General features: G+C 38.5%; 2 protein-coding genes across 4 annotated transcripts in view; one reads left to right on the top strand and one right to left on the bottom strand.

The window, feature by feature from the left end:
• Positions 1–22,378, top strand: part of GRXCR2 (glutaredoxin and cysteine rich domain containing 2) — a 70,600-nt gene that overhangs the window by 6,982 nt on the left and 41,240 nt on the right. The window lies entirely within an intron of this gene.
• Positions 1–22,378, bottom strand: part of SH3RF2 (SH3 domain containing ring finger 2) — a 97,579-nt gene that overhangs the window by 61,403 nt on the left and 13,798 nt on the right. The window lies entirely within an intron of this gene.

Genomic DNA, 22,378 nt, shown 5'->3' with positions numbered 1-22,378 from the left:
ATAGAAAAGTTTAATGCCCGTTTCTCTTTCTCGCCACTGAAATCGTTGGAAGTGAAAATGTCAAAAATGAATTGTGCCATAACATTTTTTCTGGGTTCAATATTTTATTTCCCCATCTCCAAAAATTTAAGTAATAACAAAGTAAAGGGAATGGGTAGGAGAAAAAGCATAGAGGTCAGTACAATACTAAAACATCTTCTAGTGCAGGGGTATCAAACTCATGTTGTTATGTGACATATCAGGACTTTTTCCCTCTTCTCTAAACCAGGCATGGGTATGGCCAGCATATGATGTATCCAGCCTGCAGGCCACAAGTTTGACAGTCCTGTTCTAGTGGGTAGGAATTACTGGGAGGGATGGGAAATCTTGGTGCTGCAAGCTCTTCACTTTTAGTTGAAGGCTATGACTGTTCTTGTTGATTCACAATCTTTGCATACTACTTTGCACAGCCCAAGGGAGAAATAAAAGCCACTAGCTTTTCTGTTTATCATGTAGAACTTGAGTATTCTTTCTGATGCCATAGTGCTTACAGAGCTTCCTTCCATGGAAGTGAAGTTAAATTGTGAGAGGAGGGTATATCCTACTGAACTGAAGGCTTCTTGCTTGCAAAGGATGCTTAGGGTAGAGCACCAAAGCTAATTGGTTCAATTCAATTCAAGAATTCAATTTCTTGTAGCAGCACTAAAAGGAGATTCGGCACGAACAAAGTCTGCCAGATAAGACAGATCAGAACAAATCAAGATTTTTTTTTTTTTTTAGAAACACCAGCCAGTTACAATACAAGAACTTCTAAAGTAAACCTCCCTGGAGAAGGGGAGTACTTGCAATCAGCTTGGAAGCTTGGCTGTTCTTTTCTCCAGAAACTTACTCGTCTTCATTTGTAGATACTGTTTCCAAGAAATTCTGTAAGAATAACTACCTAAGATTCAGACATGGGGTGAAGTGTGAGAAATAGTTGCTAATGCCAATTCCCAGGTTTAAAAGGGCTAAGTTTGTTCAGTTGGGCTACTGAAATTTTATCCTTCTCAGATGCATCTGCTGATACAAGGAGATTTAATTCTGAGCATCAGCTGAAGAAGCCATGGGCATTCTTGCTGACTTGTTTTCTAGAGGTTCTCTATGAGCATTTGCAGAAAGAGAATGCTGACCACCAAGTACCCGAGGGACAATGCTCCAGTCTTGTCAGGCCCATCTTCTTTTTACTAGAAGCCGGTCAAATAATAGTAGTATGGACAGAGAGGTCAATATCAGCTGCACCACATAAGCCTTACAATGGGATGGCCTGAAAATATACAATTCAGAAAATCCCTTAAGGGAAAACAAAGTGGAAAACAGCACAGCATCTTTTGATTGGTGGTTGTAAGAAGTGTCTACCTGGACCCAACCAGAAGAAAGGGCTAACACAGAAAAAAAACCCAGTCTCTAAAAGAAGTTGCACGTGTCAGATTAGCTGGAAACGTCAACTCCTAGAAACACTGTATAGCCAAAGGTGAAATTTTAGCTGAAAAATTTAGTAGCTGTTATTATCATAGTGACAGAACACTCAGTTGTTGAGAGCTATGCCAGGACAAAGTCTGACATCCTGCCCTAACAGAATGCCTTTGAGCACAAACCATGGTTTCTTAAGTATACACATATCTTACAACAGTCTTTTGCAGCAAACTCTTTTCTTTATGAGTCAAATAAGTTGCAGAACCAGCAGACAATCACAATGCTAATTGATTTTGTGGTCCAAATAGGCTTGCCACCTTTCTCCACCCATAGATTTCATCTCCATATTAATAGTCTAGGCACATGCTAAACCTTTAAAAGACATTTTGTGCCCAGAAGCATCCTAGACTAAATATATAGACAGCTCCACTACACATGCCAACCTTCTCACCTCCTGTTTCAGGGGCCAGATTGTTATTCATGCCAAAGACGGCAGATGTGAATACTTTGTGCTTTTTATAGCTTAACTTGTGTTTAGAAGACCTTCAGCTTAACCCTAACCTTTTTTTAAAAAAAATGGGAAATTGAAAGAAGAAAAAAAAACCTGGGTTCAGCCTGTAAGGTTTTCCCCCACCTTTGTATAGCCTCAATATTTTTGAACCAGTTTTAAAATGTGGTTATTATTTCCACAGCTAGTCATTAGCATGTTTAACGCCACATTTTTAATACAAGCAAAACAATGTTTCGAAACAGAGAGACACATTTTGGAGAAAGGGGATGCCCATAAGAAGAAGCAAAACATTTATTCTAATTCTCATTGTTGCATCATTTCCACATATGATGACGAATGCAGGAACACTCCATTTCCCAAGAGCAAGTATCTTTTGTTTGGAAGTAGTGTACACATACTCTGGTTTCATTTGGCAATATCTTATTGGGATTGATGAACATGGATATTTTGAGAAATTCTTACTCAGCAGCACACCTGTGGCATTCAGAGAGTGTGGCTTGATGGGCATTGATGTTTATTGCTGAAACTGAAGATGAATCAAATGTGTTTTTTAAATTCATACAGTTCTTCCCTTAAATATTATCTGAGAGCCAGTTTGATCTAGTGGTTAAGGTACCAGGAGAGAAAGCAGGAGATCATGAGTTCCAGTCCTGCCTTAACCACGAAAGCCGGCTGCGTGACCTGCACTGAGTATTTCAGAGTTTGCCTATCCACACACATACTTGGCTGTTATTTATAAGATTATATATACCTAAAGAAATACACAAATAGTCTCTCTTTCCCTACGCTTAAATAATCAATGACATCAGCCAATGTATATAAGATTACCAGGTAACTCAACAGGCAGAAGAACCCACAGACAATTGGAAAGAAAGGCAAATGGGAGGGGGAGAAAGACACACTAACTGAATAACTTTCTTGGCATGCATGACATAAATTACAGTGAAAAACTGCAAAGAAAAAAAGCACTTAGGCTTATATGACTTTATATTTTCCAGCATCAGAAAGATGATTTTCAACTGCAATGTTTTTCCAACAATAGCAATAGCACTTAGATGTATATACTGCTTTACAGTACTTTTATAGCCCTCTATAAGCAGTTTACAGAGTTGGCATATTGCCCCCAACAAACTGGCTCCTCATTTTACTGACCTTGGAAGGATAGAAGGCTGAATCAATCTTCAGCCTGCTGAGATTTGAACTGCTGAACTACAGGCAGCGGGCAGGCAGCAGAAGTAGCCTGCAGTACTGCATTCCAAACACCGCACCACCATAGCTCTTATCTTTATCTTGAAAATCTTTATTTTCAATACTACATGCTAGTGATAATATAGAATTGATGGTTGATACATTGTTCAAATTTCACTGTAGAAATGAGTGATGGATCACGTAATCTAAAGACTGCAGTGTAGCTTGGAAAGGGCTGGATTGAAGGTGACTGATGGAATCAGGGAGTAAATTAAATAACCTAAATCCAGACCGACAAGTCTGCTGATGGACAATGTAAAGAAAGAAACAGTTTATAAGATATACAATACACAAACTTTTGAATGAGTGTGATTGTAGAAGCAATCTATTTTTTTTAAAAAAAACATACACATTCAAAAGCCAGACAATGTTAATTTAAGGCTGTGCCTAGTAGATGAAGGACATGAGGATAAAAACAAGACAACTCCTTCTGTTGCTGAAGGTCAACTAACCCTATGTGTACAGCCTGTCTCTGGAAAAGGAAGCCAGATACCTTCTCCTTTCCTTTGGTTGACTTCTTTTTAGAATTCCTCTGTTGAAAAGGACAGAAGAAGCCATGTTTACTCTTTCTTGATGTTTGGCATGTTTGTAATCTAGGGGTTCTCTCAAACCTAACAATGCCTTCTTTTCTTCTTCTTCTTTGTAAGCCACCCAGGTTGCCAAGGAATTGGACAGCAATTTACAGTTGGAAAGAAATAAAATAAAAGTCATGTGGGTGGGGCTGGCCATAACTTCAGAAAAGAAAAGAAAAGAAGCGGAGGAACCTGATATTTTAGCTTTGAGGCATACGACATCTGGAAGTTAAATATCATGTAAAAATGTGCACACAAAGTCCAGTATTATTAAAAATGCTAAAATCATGACAGAGCTTAATCCACAGCCGCCAAAGTGTTTGGAAGTGGAGATCTGAAGCAAAATTAGATTTCAGACTTAGATTTATTGTACTATATGCAAATAAAGCTTTCAAATTGCTACATGGCTGCAGAGCTAAGGAGCATTTCCTAGCTTATTTTCGCTTTGGAAGTTTTAGTGTAAATATTGTTTTATTTTATGTATTCGTTAAGGATTACTAGAATAACAAGATTCAAAATCCATACCATGAACGCTAATACTGTCCCTATTTCGGTTTAAGTCTGTCCCCTGCATTTTAACATTTTAAGAAAAACAGACTGTTAGCTACACAGTTTTCTATCCCCACTTTGAAATGTGTAGAAATTTTGAATCAGGATTTCTTCTCAAATCTTTCCCTGTAGTTTCCTTTAAATTAGGAGTTTCTTCTGGGATATTTTTAGGGCCCTTTCAAAGATGCTTCTGGTATCACTCAAAGATGGCTGCTCTGCCCTTGAATTCTTCCATTAGTAACACTGGGCAGCTGACTCAGGTAACTTCTGGTTCACATGCAGCTCAACACAGCTTCTTGTCAAACTTCCATTCTGCAACTTCTCTGAATGCTGAGCTTGGGAGAGGGTTACTGTCAGTGTGTGAGATCTTGAGGCTGACAGTTACTTTCCCACTGGCAAGAGTTCTCACCAATCTCTGCATCTCAGTTTCTTGGCTTTCTCCTGCAATGTCCCTAAATCACAATGCCACAATATCCTCATGCCAAGGCTTCAGAGCAGAGCAAAGGACCAGATTTACACCTCATAAATGGTGTTTATCTTGGGGTTTTTCCTCTGCACTGTGAAAGCAAATATATTGTGTGATGGGAATGGAGTCAGGAAAAAAAATCCAACTGGGTGCTGATTTTTTATTTTACATTTCTCCAAATCTCCTATAGTCAACTTGTCTAGAGTTTTCAGAAGTTGCACTGAGGACAGCTGCAGTCCCTTATGAAGATAATTTTGAGAATTCAAAGAGTGTTTGGGGAATGACAACAGAAGGTTTATGGAAGTGCCCATAGCAGAACAGTGATTCTGTTTTGTCATGCTTTTACTGAGCACTACTGTGAATCTAGGCTCTCCAGATTTTCCATCCCATATGATGGGACTGGTTTACCTGGTGACAGAATCACAAAAATGACTCAGAAAAGATCCTTTATTGCAATAAAAAATGAAGCCAACTAAAACAAAAGACTTGCCTACTGCAGTATCCAGCAGTGTGTATTTTTCCTCAGGTTTAAATCCAGCCTTTTCCCCCCTCTTTCCAAATCAATAAATATTTTTATCTTCTATCACCTGGAGATCTCTTGGCTTAATAACTTTCTCAAGTCTGAAATGTATTTGAATATTAGTATATTATATTAGTATTTCTCAAGTCTAGCTGTGGTTGCCAGCTTTCTTCCTAAACTGACCTAATGGCATCTGAAATAGAAGAAGGCTGGGAAGCAATGGAAGGATAGTCTGAAATGGTAACACTGGAGTGAAGGAACTCAGCCTTAGATAAAAATTAAGACAGTAAACCATGCTCATAAGACAATAACCCACAGACTATGCTATGTGGTGGTGTGAGTCATTTCTTTCATCACATGCAATGGCAGATGATGGGGTAAGGGCAGGTGGAGATTTGTTGTTGTTGAAATAAAAATGTGCCAAGAAATGTGGGCTTCTTTCTATTGAAAGGAAATGGCTCAGCAAGTTCTGGTTTAGAAAATTTGCTGAATGAACAGGAAGCTGTTCTAAGCATGGAGAGAGAGCCATGACAGGAATTAAATTGGTGATCTTAACAGAGAGATTAGCTAACACCAGAATGATGCCCAGGTCTGTTGACATGTAAGTCTAAGGAAACTTGTCAGAAGGACTCTAGGACAAGATGAAGGGATTGAAAAAAAAAACGTGTGGGTTGCATGTGGGGAAAAAAATGGATTGGCTCGATATGTACTCTTGCGTGAGGCCATTAAAAGTTCAGAAGAGAAGACTGAACATTCAAATACTTCGAAGTATGCAGCTGGTAGCTGAGTTACTTTGTTCCTCAACAAAGGAGAAATGTAGAGCCCACATATGGTCCCTTCCCTTGTAGCATACAGTTTCAATCAGTTAACGAAGGGCTTCCCTTCTGGCTCCAGGACGCTGCCAAGGGTCAACAAGACAGTTCGCCAGGCACAGAATGGAGGTAGAAGGAGGATAAAGTAACTCTGACTGGACAGCAGACTTCTCCCAGAAAAAGTAAAGATTAGTTGGGATAGCAGAAAGTAAAGTTAGATGTAGACTAGAGACCTGGCACCAAAGTAAAAGTGACATTCATTTTTATTCATTTTGTCACTTTTCTGTGGTATCAGAATGACTGGCACAAAGTCACTCAATGAACTTCCATTGCTGAAAGTGAACTTTGACCCTAGCCCAACACCATAACTTCTGGTTCTTATTTCCTAGATACTAAGTACCAAGAACTTAACTGTAGCTTGGTATTTCCTGATGATTTCCAATCCAGCTAATAGTCAGGCTTAGTGCAACTTATCCTCAAAAAAAAAATTGTCCTCAGGACATGGCCACCTAATTTGGCAGCACTGTTATAGAGAACCAGTGGTTAGAATGCAGCACTCTAGGCTAACTCTGCTGACTGGCAGCAGTTTGATACTGACTACTTCAAGGTTGATTCAGCTTTCCATCCTTCCCAGGTTGGTAAAATGAGCACCCAGGTTGTTGGGGGCAATATGCTGACTCCGTAAACTGCTTAGAGCAGGCTGTAGAGCACTGTGAAGCAGTATCTAAATCTAACTGCTATTGCTAATTTCAGAAGCACAGTACAATGGTCAGAGATATGGAGTTCCTGCAGAGGGGCAAGATTAAACAGCAACATACTGTAAGCATGGTAATATAATAATGAAATTTTACGATTTACTTTTGAATCAGACACTCTGATACATGACTATAGCCTTTCCTTGATTATGTCATCCTGACCTTGTCATCATTTTGGCAACATCATGGATTGCTGCAACAGCTCATTAGGCAAAGCTTGGATCAGACCTCTGGGAAGAATGATCTGACCTTTTCCCAGAAAGGGGATTGTTAAGATGCATGCACGCACACACACACCCCACAATTGTTTTTAGCTATTAAGCCAACCAATTAGATGAAAAATACGGGGAGTCCTTGATTTACAACCACAATTGAGCCCAGAATTTATGTTGCTAAGTGAGAAATTTGTGAAGTGATTTTTGCCCCATTTTACAACTTTTCTTGCTTATATTTGTTAAGTGAATCTGGATTCCCCATTGACTTTGCTTGTCAGAAGGTTGCAAAGGGGATCAAGTGACCTTAGGCACAGCAACCATCATAAATATGAAATATCCAAATGTAAATCCCATGATCATGGGGATGCTGTAATGGTCACAATTGTCATATATCACTTTGTTCATTGTATCTTGAATGGCCACTAAATGAACTGTTGTAAGTCAAGGGCTACTGTAATAGCATCTGGAGTATGTCAAAAAGTTAGCAATAAGTTCTTGAAGATGAAAAGGGAGATAGGTGGTTTTCCTGTTATCACCATATGGGATTCAGAAATACAAAAATATAATCTGTATGTGATGGTTTCCTATGGGAATTAAGACTAAAATAACTATTTTTTTTATTCTGTTCCTCCTCTGTTATTTCTACTTCACTTCTATTCATTTTTAAACTATTAACATGATTAGGTTGACCTAATCTAAGTGTTATTAAACATAATATGCTACAAGCTCTCTATCTTTTCTTGACCTTTTCCCTGATGTTTCCTACCTGTGAAGCACTGTAATTTAGGAAATCTTTCTTAATGTAATACAATGCAAAGTACCTATAGGCATTAATTACATTGATTGGGTTTTGAGTGCCTGCTTATTTTATTTTTCAGACATCATATTCATTATATAACATACTGCAACTCTTTCCTCTTCTTTACTTGGTAGTCTTTGTTTTAATTTAACCTTCATTTTTTGGTAATTTTCCTCATGTACTACTTCTCCTTTTTCCACCACTTTAACATGTAATACTATGTTTCTCCAACAATACGCCCCCCAATAGGAAGGCCCTTTTTGGCAACACTGTTGCAGTGAGCTTTGGTGCTTTGATCATTCAATATCAGAACTCCAAGGTCCTTGACAAGTGAGGGTCATCAACAAGGTCATGTCCGCCTAGCTTGTATTTGGTATATAGATTTTTTTTATCAATGTGTAGGACAGAGCATTTGTTGGTAGAGATTTAGAGTTGCCAACTGTTAGACCATTCAAACACATAATCAAGGTCTTTTTGAAGGACGGTAGCATTGACGGTGGTGTTAAATACTTTTACATCATCAGCAAAGAGGACGCAGTTGCTAATAAGGTGATCACAGAGTTCATTTATATAGAGTGTAAAGAGTGTGGGTCGTAGAATGCTCCTTTGTGGGACGCCACTGATAACTGGTACAGGGTTTGATAGAGCGTTTCCTATTTTTACTATTTGTTGTCTATTTGACAGGAAGGCAGTAAACCACTTGTGAAGGGATCTGGAAATGCTGTAAGAGTTTAATTTTAATAGTAGTTTGTCATGTACCACTGAGTCAAATTCTTTGCAGAAGTCAATGTAAATTACATCTATTGATTTACCCTGGTCAAGAAGTGTAGTCCATAGGTTTTTTTTCAGTGTAGATGTTGCAAATTGTAGGACAATTTTTTTCTGAAACCAAATGGTTTATTGGAGAGTAAGTTGTTTGACTCTAGGTGGAAGGTAATGCATTGATTAATAATTGATTCCATAACTTTGTACGTGATGCACACAATGAAATTGGTCTGTAGTTTTCAACCAAGCAGGGGTCACCTTTTTTGAAAATAGGTATGACCGTTGCTAAACACCATAGGTTTGGTAAGGAGCTGGTTCTGAATGATAACTCATATATTTTGCTTAGTGGTTCTGCTATGGTAGTGGAGAGCTTTTTTAAGAAGAATGCACATAAGCCATCAGGGCCAATAAAGATGGTTTAAGGTGGCGTATTGCATTTTCTACGTTATCTTCAGTAAAGTCAATTTGTAGATCGTTGTAGTTAGTTGTTATACGATTAGGAAAAGTTAGTTGTTATATGATTAGGAAATGTTAGTTGTTATACGATTAGGGGCATAAGCCATTACTGTTAACAAAGACTGAACTTAAGAACATGTTGAAGAGGTTTGCCTTAACAGCTTCATCGCTATAGTCTTTCCCATTAGGACCTTTTAGGGGTGGGATGGTTTTTGAGTCTTTAAGTTTGGTATTTACAAAGTTATAGAAGGCACAGGTAGATTTTGTGTGTAGAAGATTTTCCTCTTGCTTGCAGTGGTAATAGGTACATTCTGCCTTTATCTGCTGGCATAAGGTGTTGTAACGGCTTTTAAAGTTAACTATGTATTTAGTTTTGTTTTTACGCCATAAGGATTTTTTTTAGATTAAAGTTTTATTATTTTGAGTAAATTGGGTTTTTTTTGTTTATGGGGGTTACTAATGGAATATATAGTTTAATGACTCTTTCAAGTTCAAGTAAGAAGACATTATAATGTTCTTCTGTAGCGTTACAGCCAGAAAACAGAGTGATGATAGATGATATCATCACTCTGAGAGAGTGATAAGTCAGCAGCTATGAGTTCATAATTGGCTTTTTAAAAATTGCATTTTGGAGATCCATCATTGTAATCATCTTTGAGAGGGTGTAAATTTAGACAGAAGTCAATCATGCTATGGCCACTGTTTGAAAAAGGTTCCTGTATTTGTAGGCCATAAATTGGAGTGCCATTTGTCAGAAATTGTGAAGGGTCTCCTGCTTGGGCAGCGTGGGTGGGAGGGGGTTGGACTAGATGACTTACAAGGTCCCTTCCAACTCTGTTAAAATCTGTTCTACAGGGATTGCATTCTGATTTAGATTTTTTTAAGTGCATGCTAAAAAGTAAGAAGTGAAACTCTTTGATCTTGTAATTCATGTAAACTAGGGATACAAAACCTACTATCCTTTGTATTTCATCCTTTAAGAAGGTAGAAACTTTTATTGAAGAACACACCTGTGATAGTGCAGACTAGATTAAAAAGACCAGATTAAAAGAACTTGCTCAACAAGTATACATTTTCATGATGTAATGAAAACTAATGGCATGTATATAATATCTGATTAGGCTGCAACCCTAAGTTTGCTTGGAAATAAATGCCATTAAAACAATGGTATCAAAAGCTGCTTAACAAACATGGGTTGTATTAATTGTACATTGTAGTTCACACCTTTCTATACTCCATGCATACTCCATTCCAATAAATGGAATTGGAAAGGACAATAGAACACTCTCACACAGTACTTTTGCTTAAATCTTGCTTTTGTGATAGTAGCATTCAGACAAAACCTAAAAGGTTCTTGAGCGAACCATGCAAAATGTAGGAACTCTACTGAGAGAAACTATGAATAAAAACTACTTGTGGAAGTAAGAGATAAATAATAGTGTTACCTTTATGATTTCAGTATGCTACTAAAGTCATAATTAACGGATTCAGAATAAAATGTACCCATTACATTATGTCTATTTTGTGGAGAACTTGTTTGCTATGATGACATTATTCATGTTGTTCAAAATGTAAATTGATTTTACTTTGAATCGATTTATGCCAACTCTGCAAAATGTGCTGCAAACAGCAACTACAAAAGTCTGGTTAGTGACTTAAATTGATTCCTCCCACTTTTTGAGAAGCCTGAGTGTAATTTATATTTAACCATTTGTCCTCATTTTTGTTCACTGAAAATAGGTGTACATGTAGCCTCAAAGGAGGGGTGTCAAACTCGATTTCATTGAGGGCCGCTTCAGGGTTGTGTTGGACCTTGGGGGCCCAGGGTGGGAATGGTCAGGGTTGGCATGGCTAGATCAACATCACTCATGTTGGAGGTGCCTGTGGTGGCCCGAGCACTCTGCCAGTGAAAATGGAGCTTGGGAGGGCCACACGCAGCCTGTCTGAGCTCCATTTTCACTCACAGAGGGTTGCAGGAGGCCATTGCACCTGAAAACAGAGCTCAGGAGGGCCGCGTGGGGCTCTCCCGAGCTGTATTTTTGCTGGCAGAGGCACTGCCAGCTGGTCCTTCACTGTTTCCAGGGTGGCCCCATGGGCCAGATCTAAGCATTCCGTGGGCCAGATTTTGGCCCCAAGCCTTGAGTTTGACACCCCTGCTCAAGAGCAACAAACACCTGGAAAAATGAAAAGTGTAATCCCATAATAATATTGATCAAGTCAATACAGATATATCTGATCTTGGATCCAGACAAGGTTGCCTTTTCTGCAAATCCCAGTGTTAAAAGCATTGACCTCTGGAACAAGCAGCTGCTTTGGGGAATATTTCATTGCTCACTGACCAGCGCACTTGAGTTTAAGTTCTGTTATCAAAAGTTTACAGAAGTTAATAGATCATTAATATTTGGTCCTTTTGGTTGCTCTGCTTATGCATACAGTGTAGAAGCAACTACAAGTCAGTAGAGAACCCTCAAATATAGTTGATCTTTTCTCTAATTTCTCCAATGGCAGTCATAACCACTGACCCAATTCCAAATTGAGCCAGGGAGAGTTTAGCAATCATTAAAAAGCAGCAAACATTTTCATGCTTGTTTAGGTCATGCTGAGGGGGAGTCTGTTAAATTAATTATATGGATCTCTTTTCAAACAAAAGCTGATAGAAAAGACTGACCTACTTTGGATTTAGCTGGTAAACTCACCACTTTCTTAAGAAAAGGGAAGGGCTACATCAATTATTTACAGAATGTTTCATTTGTTTGCTTTTGTTGGAGAAATGACATTTTTGTATTGTTCCAAGTGTCAAACAACACACACAGACTTACACACAGGGAAAGTTTGTTCAACTGCCTACTTTTCAGCCTTAGATAGCGTGAAGCAATCTGGGAAATTCAGCAATAACATAATCCACGATTACTTTCTTGAATATCAAGAATCAGACTACACTCGATTTTTCTAACTTGCTATCCTCCAGATGTGCTGAGATTGTAATACCCACAATTCCAAGACACTGGCAATATTGACTAGAAATCCTGGAAATTGCAATCACAACATATAAGTACAGATTGTCAAGTTGGGGAAGGCTGGGGAATGCAGTGTCACTAGAGACTGTTCTTACATAAGAGGTCTTCATTTAAACATATTGGAAAGCCTGTAGATTTCCATTGCAGGGGCAGTGGTAAAGAGATCTGCCATACTACGCTGGATGGTGCATGTTTTGAAAATGATTTGAACGGAGTGTTTTAGAATGCATGGAAGGAAAGGACATCACTTTGAGAACTTGACTTTTTCACACTTCCTCGCAAGGAACCCTGAAAACAAACATGGATTCTTTAAGTAGATCACTCTTTAAAACACCTGCATCCACTTTCAACCTCCTAAGGAAGGCTAAAATACATGGCTTTAAAGAGATGAGACGGTCCTGTTTCCGTTCCAATGTGTTCTGGAGCACCTGTTCCAAATAATGTCTGAAGCATGCAGATCCTTGTTAGCATATTTTTACACACAAGATCCCTGCATATCCCATTATTGATGATAGCTTTTTCACATCTTATTTCCCATGTCTGGAAGTCCGAAAGTTGCTTTTTTCAAGAGGCAACTATACTTTGTTTTTCTTTGAAGACATTTTGCTTCTCATCCAAGAAGCTTCTTCAGCTCTGACTGGATGGTGGGGAATGGGAGGATTTATATTCCTTGAAGACAGTTGGTCATTTACATTCTTTTAGAGAGTTGTTGAGGCCATTTGGAGGATTGTCTGTGTCCTCAGGTAGTCCAGTTGCCTCTTGAAAAAAAAAAGCACCTTTGGGACAACCATGATTTGGATGACTTGAGAATCTCCATAGACCATGTTTGGAAGCTTTTTAGTAATGATTGGCATTATTTTTTTCCAAACAGATTATACCAAGCAGTGCTTGATTTGGAATTACAGCTGAATGAAGTCTTACTTAACCCATGGTTGTCCCATTTGTCCCAAGGTGCCTCTTGAAAAATCACCTTGAGATAACTATGACCTGGATGACTGAGAATCTCCACAGACATTAAGCCTTATTTAAGTTACTTACTTAGTCAGTTCAACTTGACTGACTAGAACCAAAATTATAACAAGACACAAATAAAATTACACTGTTAAATGAACGTAAGCCATGATTATGTTGATGTGTGCATGTTACAAGTTGTCACCTGCCTGATGCATAATCAAAATATATGACATCCAAAATACTATCAGAGTAACATTCTGTTTCATGTTAACAATCTGTACCACACCATGAGGTACAAAACATTTGCATGTAACTCTTGAATATTAAATAATTACATCATGTTTCTGAGATGAAAACTTATGTATTAATTGCCTAATGTCAAAAATAATTTCACAATCAAATATGAAAACTGAGTCTCGTTATTTATGAAATATGAACTGATATTTAATAAATATTTTAACAAAATTAAAGAAAATGGGTTGAGTATTTGAATTATATTTTAAAATTTCTGAAAGAATTGTAAAACCTCTGGGGCCAAATTCCATTCAATTATTTTCATGATGAATTTGCTTAAAACTATTAGTTTGAGGCCTTGGAAAACCAAGCCAAGAAAATATTTCTGAACTTACCTGAGTCTTAATGTAACGATACAATATTTTGAATTTTTCATAATATAAAATACAGGGTAAAAAAAAAGGTAGGTGGGTGGGTGGGTCAGAAGACTAATTATATGAAAAAAGTTGCTCACAGCTTGATTTTATTGTTGGAAGAAGCATGCACTATAATTATGTGTAATGAACCAGAATTTCCTATTTTGTTGATATTAGATATAGTGTAAGAGTCTTGGCTCATACTATTAGATTATGGATAGAGGCGGGAGGGGGGGGGTCATTGAATTAAAAAATAAAAATAACGGGAAATATGCCTGAGAGAATTAACTGAATAGATAGTCTCATTGCTACTTGTACCCCCCACCCCCAATTCCTGCTTGAGGGTCCCTGATCTAGAAAGTCAGTACATCAGACAGAGAAGCCCAGTAGAATACGTAGTCATATAAAGAGAGAACTATCTTCATATCATCATGCATCCATTTTATGATTTACACCAATTTCATCCACTGATACAGATTGTCAATTGGATTGGAAAAGTTCTGATCCTGTTCACAAGAGATTACATGAACAGTTCATTTCTTAAAGATCATATAATAGAATTCCCTGAGAGCAGGAACATATAAACTGTGATTCTATTAAAGAGGACCAGTTGAACACTTCTCTGATATCATAGAAGAGTATAAATCGTGGCATCCTGTGCAATGTGCTATTTATAGATGATGTCATAATATTGGTCACAGGTAACCAATAGAAGCAAAGGTGACATCATATATACCATGACATTAATCATGCAAATACTGTATTTGTATTATTAGCATGATGATTCTGTGATCAATATGATGTCACTTGTCCTTTTTTCACATCTTCATACCCTTCACACAAACCATCTTCTCCACCCTGCCATATTGTCAAGCACTCTGCTGCAAAAGTTAAAATACAAAATATTCCTTTTTTGTTTTTCTAAAATATAAATTCTATCTAGATATGGAATATAAATTCCTTCACTTTCTGCTAAGACAAGAAACAAGGTTCTGATAAAAACTTTTCTAGAAAAACAAAACAAGATTGAATCTCACCATTAGAGATCATTTCAGGCTTCCTGAAATAATTGCATGAGGTCTGAAATATGTATGGTTGAATGCTTACAATCCCCTTTTAAAAGCCAACTTCGCTTCACTGTGCTGTGAAGCCTCTGCCTCGAGTGTCTTGGGAACTCATTTAGCAGAGTCCCGTAAAGAAGAAATTAGAGAGGACAGCTGTGATGTGACTGTATGGCACACTGTGGAGAAAAATAATCTCAAAGATCGCTTCGATATATCAAAATACAGAGAAGGCTGGAAGATGCCTTATGCTAGGTTAGAGGATTTCTTTATCATCTAATCTGTCCAAGAGTGCTGTTTCTTCTCAGGCTATTTCTGGGACCTTCTACATGGACTACACTTTCACAAAGACAGCCGAGTTTGCTATTTACACACGTTGTGTGATTAAATTCCCAAAACGCCTCCATTCTCTAATGCGGAGGAATTGTGTCACTTTATGCAACTTCATTATAATTTGAATTGTTTCTTTGCTTTTTAACACTTGAGTCAACTTCAGTCTTGTCACATAGAACAATACTGTCAAAAACGTTCCATTTTTTCCTATCATTATATTCTGAGAATTCAAGTCAGTCATAGTTTCTTTAACACTGCTTTTTTTCCCCTTAAGGAAAACTTCAGACTCGTTCCCAGGGAACAGCTGAAAATAAAATCTACTTCTTGCATATGTATCTCCACATGGTGCTCCAGCTATTTTTAATATTTTTATCACCTTCAATATGCATTGAAAATGGTAGACTCATTCTACTAATAGACGTTCTATGGATTCCTTTCAGAGAGACTTCATTATTTTCATGTTTGAGAGGTAGGGCAAGTATTCCAAGACTGATAACACTAGCAATAGCACCAATGGTGGAATTCAATTTTTTTTTTACTATCGGTTCTGTGGGCATGGCTTGGTGGGCATGGCAGTGGAAGGGTACTATAAAATCTCCATTCCCTCCCCACTCCTGGGGGAAGGTTACTGCAAAATCCCATTCCCTCCCAACTGCACTAACCTGCTTTTCAGCTCCATTCTCCTGTGCAGGGCAACAAAAGAAGACCCAGCCAATCGGCTGGGACTTGGGAGGCAGAGAATAGATGGGGCCAGGGCCAGTCAGAGGTGGTATTTGCCAGTTCTCTGAGCTATTCAAAATTTCTGCTACTGGTTCTCCAGAACTGGTCAGTACCTGCTGAATACCACCTCTGAATAGCACTTAGAATTATATACTGCTTCATAGTTCTTTACAGCCCTCTCTAAGCAGTTTACAGAGTCAGCAACTTGCCCTCAACAATTTGGGTCCTCATTTTTACCGACTTTGGAAGGATGGAAGGCTGAGTCAACTTTAATCATGAGAATTGAACTGCTGGCAGTCATCAGAATTAGCCTGCAATACTGCATTCTAACCACCACGCTATAACGGCTCTGATGCTTTCTGTGTTAAACAGACTTATTTCACACTAACTATCTCTTCTGGAATGTCATGCTCCTTATTCCCCAGGTACAGGGCCAACAGTGTTTAAATTGATTATGCCTTTAGAATGCCATGGTGAATTTATTAGCCCAGAGGAAATATTGCCCATGTTTGTAGAACAAGGCTAGCAGGATTATATTAATGCAAATTCTGTAACATTAAGGTTAGTTCACACTAACTTACAGAATCACAATTGGAAGGGATCTTTGAGGAAGTCTATTCCAACCTACTCTGACTTAGTACAACATGAGAACCTGGCCATTTGTGATTTCTAAATGTGAGTTTTGTCTGGCGGTAATGTTTGAAGATCACTATAGATGAACATGTGATGTTTAAAGCAGTGAATTTACAAATTTGGATGCATTTGTACAAAATACTAGCCTAGCCTAGCCTAAAATGGATTAGATATTTAAGGTTCAGTGCATTATGACAATCCAATCACCAGCTTAATATGTTTTGTGAATTTTATTTATTTGTAAAATTTATTGGCTACCCATCTTACCACGGGGTAACTCTGTGGGCTCATACATTAAATCCTAATAGTTTAGGGTTGCCTAATCTTGACAATGAGCTGAATAAGGGAGAAATGATATGAAATCCAGACAAATTAGGGAGCTACAGTATTGGGATGGAAAAATGTTGGGATTTGAAGATTGAGGCAGGATTGAACTCTCCCACAAATATCAGGTCCGTTCTTTGGAAATGCACTGATTCACATTCTTCATATGGACTTTTAAAGCCCTAACTGGTGTAAGGCCTGACTATCTAGAGGAATGTCTTCTTGTTCTGAAGCAGCAGAAGAGACTCCTATGAAAAGGCCTCCATTGCCAGAAACTCAGATGTTGGTACATAGGAGAGTGTCTTCTCTTATGCATCTCTCAGATTATCAAATTGTCTTTTTGATTAGTTTCCAACCATTGTTTCTTATCCTGTCCTCTGGTGCTTTGGAGAATAATTTGATTCCCTCTTTTTTATGGAAGCCCCTCAAATACTGGAATACTGCTATCATGTCATCCCTAATTCTTCTTTTCTTTACACTAGCCAAACCCCAAACCTGCAGACGTTCTGTATATAGTTTAGTCTCCAGGCCTTTGATCATCTTAGTTGCTCCTCTTTGAACTTTTTCTAAAGTCTCAACATCTTCTTTTGTGGTATGGTGACCAAAACTGGTTGCAGTATTCTAAGTGTGCTTTTACCAGGGTTTTATATGAATGAAGCAGAATTTTTAAAAAGGTAACATAAAAAGCATGGATGACAAATCCAACACTCAGTGATATTTTCTGAGTTCCAATGGAATGTATACTTAAATCCAAGTCCTCCCCCACATGAAACCAAATACAAAACAATGTTAATGATGAGCCCTTGCTGGAAAGAGCTATTTGGGAAAGAAGTAAATTTAAAGAAAAGGGACTGAATATTGGTAAGTTGTAAAAGCCACAATGAGGTCAGACATGGTATGACATCACACTAATGATGCAAATGTTGTAATTTTGTCAGTTATGTCCTGATAGGCCAGGTGTGATATCATTACCCCCTCCTCAACTTAGTACATTCCTGGGGAGTTAATCATGGAAGCGTTGAACTGAGGTCTTTCTGGTTGAAGCTCACTTTTCCTTGTTAGTCTATAAAAGTCAGTGCTGATATTATTTGCACACAACTGCCTCTGCCAGAGTAACCACACAAAAATGTGTCAGTGGATCAGGTAGTTAATTGTAAAAGGTTCACTTGATTAAGGGTTTATGCTTAATCCCACTCCCATTATCAGTGCCACATTGGCTAACATTGATCTTTTCTTAAATCTCATTGTCACTGTGTGCCTTACAAATACTTTTCCTTTCTACATCTGTTTGATCAAAAAACCAGACAAATCCAAAAAGATATAAAGAGGAGGTAGAGAGACACCATGTGTAGCTTTTCCCATTTGTAATGAAGTTACATGATTGCACTGACATAGCTACATAATTCTGCTGCCTTGGTGCTAACAACATGGGAAAGAAAACATGTTGCTGGAGAAAGGGGTGACAGATTTTAAAATTAACATCACTAACCACATACATCCTTGGTCAATAGCCACCAACTATATAATATTTGCTTAAAAAGTACAGAAGGTAGTTATCAGATCTGGAGAATATAAACATTTGAATGCTGCATTTAACTAAAAAGAATCATGCTATGCCACTGTCATTGCTGAAGTAACAGTAGGTGGCCACCTCATGAAAAGTTAAGTTCCCTTTCCCTGGTAGTTTTCAAAACTGGAAATCCCTTACCTGAAATGCTTTAGTGCAGGGGTGGGCAATTAATTTTCCCAAGGAGCCACACGAGAAACTGAGATTATTGGGGAGGGCCAAACCACAAGGGCATGTAGGTCCATAGGCATGCATGCATGGAGATATTTAAATTGAAAAAAAAAATAGCAGTCACCTTCAAAATAAAAGATTGTATTGTGTGCAAGGCACACACTGAATTACATTTGATTTCTAATTTCTGATTGACCTCATGTGGGCTAGTCAAGGACAGTCAAATGACTGGATATGATGTAGGGGTTGTAAAATGGCCAGACCTGCTTTAGCAAGTTCTGCCCTGAGTAGTGGGAAGACTAGCGAGAAGATTATTTTTTTGAACTATTACCTTCTGGCAGATGGTACAGGATAATAAAAACAAGGACAGATAGGCTGAAAAACAGCTTCTATCCCATGGCAGTAACTCTACTGAATTCTACTGTATAGTACAATATTAATGCAATATCAGGGGTTTTTAATTCAATGTATAGAATGTGAAGGGTGTCTGTTTGTGTTCATTTGCATAATATACAATAAAGATGGTATTTAATTGCATTGTACGACAATAAAGTAAAGTAAAGTAAACGTTTCTGAGGCAACCTTCAACTTAATGGTCCTATGATTTAACTGCTACATCAGATGAGGGAGGTTCAGTATTGGACAAATGTATGTAGCCTCAAAGCTACATAGTGCTTTCTAAAACCCCTTTGGAGTAATATACTTTAACATTAGAGACCTGCTGTATCTGTATAGCATGAGTATAGTTAAGACAGAATGTCAATTTTCAAACAAAGAAATATCATTATGTGCTAGAAGGTAGACAAATGTCAACTACATAACACAGGAATCAACTTATCTACAAATTGAAATGAAAAACATATTTTTTTTGTCGCCAGCCTCTTCTTGATCCTACTTTAGCCCTCCCTTCTTTCTTAAATGCAACTTCTTGAATGCCAATTATTGAATCTGTCATTTGCACCTCTATGAACTGAGTGGGTTGGCACTGCAACTAAACAAGGCAGGCACAGACTTCAATAGATAATTAGAACTGCAGAAAAAACAATTGCTACCAGCCTGCCTTCCATTGAGAACCTGTATACTGCATGAGCCAGAAAGAAGGCTGTGAAAATATCTTCAGATTGCTCACATCCTGGACATAAACTGTCTCAACTTCTTCCCTCAAGACAATTCTTTAGGGCAGTGGTGGCTAACCTTTTTGGGCTCCTGTGCCAAAAATTGTGTGTGCACTTGTGTGCGAGCGCTCATGTGCCATCACTCAGAAGGCATTGTGTGTGCCCCCCTGCCCCCTGCACATGCATGCGCATTCCTCCCCCCCACTTATCTGCACTGTGCCTCCCAGTTGATTTTCGGCCTGTTTGAGCCCGTTGCAGGCCGAAAAATGGGCCTGTTTTGTCACTTCCAGTATTTCTGGAAGTACAGGAAGTGATGAAATGGGCCTATTTTTCAGCCTGCAAAGGCTTTCCTCAAACCTCTGGGAAGTTGAAAAAGGCCTCAAACAGGCTAAAAATCAGCTGGGAGGCACGTGCATGCACAGTGAGGTAAGTTTCCCTACAGCTCCCATGCCAGCACAAATGGCTCTGTGTGCCACCTGTGGCACATGTGCCATAGGTTCGCCATCATGGCTATAGGGTATTGCATGCCAAAACAACTAGACACAAGGTCAGTTTTTCCCCCATGCCATCACTCTGTTAAATAACCAATTCCCACAAAACTGTCAAACTATCTAGTAGGCTGTATTACCATTAACCTTCTCATCTTTCCTATTACACATTTCCTTATCCACTTTTAACTATAACCTTGTTGTTTATATCTTGTATGAGCCATGGTGGCACAGTGATTAGAATGCAATACTGTAGGCTACTTCTGCTGCCTGCTGGCTGCCTGTAATTTGGCAGTTTGAATCTCACCAGGCTCAAGGTTGACTCGGCCTTCCATCCTTCTAAGGTCAGTAAAATGAGGACTTCAGATTGTTGGAGAAAATATGCTGACTCTGTAAACCCTTTAGAGAGGGCTGTAAAGCACTATAAAGCAGTATATAACTGCGATTGCTATTGCTATCTTATGATTTATATTGTTTTATTTAGTATCCTAGTATGACTGCTTATTGATTGCTTATTTATTATCCTATGACTATCATTGTACAGTGAAAGCTTATGCACCAATCACACTTGGCCAATAAAGAATTCTATTCTGTTGTATTAAAAATCCCGCCAAAACCCAAATACAAGTATTAGGTAGAAGATGATTACTTTCTTGGCAGTCATTACTAAGCAGTGTGATTAACTCAATAAATTCATATGCTACTCCTCTTTCATTTATGATTTTTTTTGCCTGAGTCATTACCTTGGTAACCAGTTAAACATTGTCACGTTTTGCACGTCAACACTTTATTTTGCCCATTAGGAAAAGCTGCTTCTGAGAGGATTTTGTTCTGCAGATGACTGGGCCAACACCCACAATTCTCAGCAATGGTCATGGTGCTTGGGGAATTCTACACATCAATTGCTCACTTTGAGAAAGAGTCCATGTAAAAAAAAAAAGATGTGATGGTGATGGTGGTCCCAAGCGGCAAGGGTAGAATGAACTAGGAAGCACAACGGGACTTGGAAATAACTGGCTTTTTTCATTATTGATAGGATGATTGGGGTACATGTGCTGGTTGGTTAAGAATATGGCGCATATGCGTATCTAGGGGTTTCTCCCAGAAAAGCACCATGTTTAGTTCTATAGCAAAAGCAAACTCTTAGAGTTTGCCTTTTGAACAATGTGAGTGCACAGCAATTAAATTTAAACCAGGTGACTCTTTTAAAAAAAAGGAATTTCAAAGCAAGAGCGACCCTTTGTATAACAACATGAATCTGAGAATTCAGGTGCTTGCCAATTTAGAATAAGGCTGGCGCTTGTGCTTTTTAGAGTTGAATTATGGTTTCTACATCATCTTGGCGTAAGAGGAATCACCCAACACCACTCCAGCTTCTGCCTTTGGCTGTACAATAAATATGATAGCTAAATAATATATAGTGCATTTTGCTATGTTATCTTAGTCAAGTGTTTTCACATTTGCTAAACTTCCCCACTGCACTAAATTACTTTCTAATCACAATAAGCAATGACAACCCACTAAGCAGATAGCAGTGAGAATAACTTGCATAGCAACTCTGTGCAAATCAGTCAAACTAATACTGAACCCAAGGCAAATATTTGTTGAATTAAATGGGCCATTCTTGTCATGCAGATAAATTCTGCAATAGTAGAAATGTTCATTTGGTATGTCCTTTCATTCTGTTGCAATACAGAAGAATGAAAGGAAAGAAGTTAATAATGGTGAAAATGGTTTCATCCATTCTGGTTCTGGTTAATAAAATCAAAATTAAGCCAAAGATAAAGGGGACACCCTCCCTGGATCCCTTGTTATAACCCTGTTCAGATAAAATGTAGAGAACACTGCATAAAGTAGTTTTTGGAACAGAATCAGAGGTGGTATTCAGCCAGTTCTGACAGATTCTGGAGAACTGATAGCGGAAATTTTGAGTAGTTCAGAGAACCGGTAAATATCACCTCTGGTATTTACCACCCCCATCTATTCATTGCCTCCTGAGTCCCAGCTGATTGGAGTCCCAGCTGATCGACTGGGTCTTCTTTTGTTGCCCTGCACAGTAGAATGGAGTTAGAAATCAGGTTAGTGGGGTAGGGAGGGAATGGGATTTTGCAGTATATCCTCCCCCTGGAGTGGGGTGGAAATGGGGATTTTATAGTATCCTTGCCCTGCCACGCCCACCAAGCCACACCCACCAAACCATGCCCACCACACCACACCACGCCCACCAAGCCACGCCTACAGAACCA

The sequence above is a fragment of the Pseudonaja textilis genome, chromosome 2 (genome assembly GCF_049901715.1).
Source record: "Pseudonaja textilis isolate UNSWEBS1 chromosome 2, rPseTex1.2, whole genome shotgun sequence".
NCBI classification, from domain to species: domain Eukaryota; kingdom Metazoa; phylum Chordata; class Lepidosauria; order Squamata; family Elapidae; genus Pseudonaja; species Pseudonaja textilis.
This window is presented reverse-complemented; position numbering and strand designations above follow the sequence as displayed.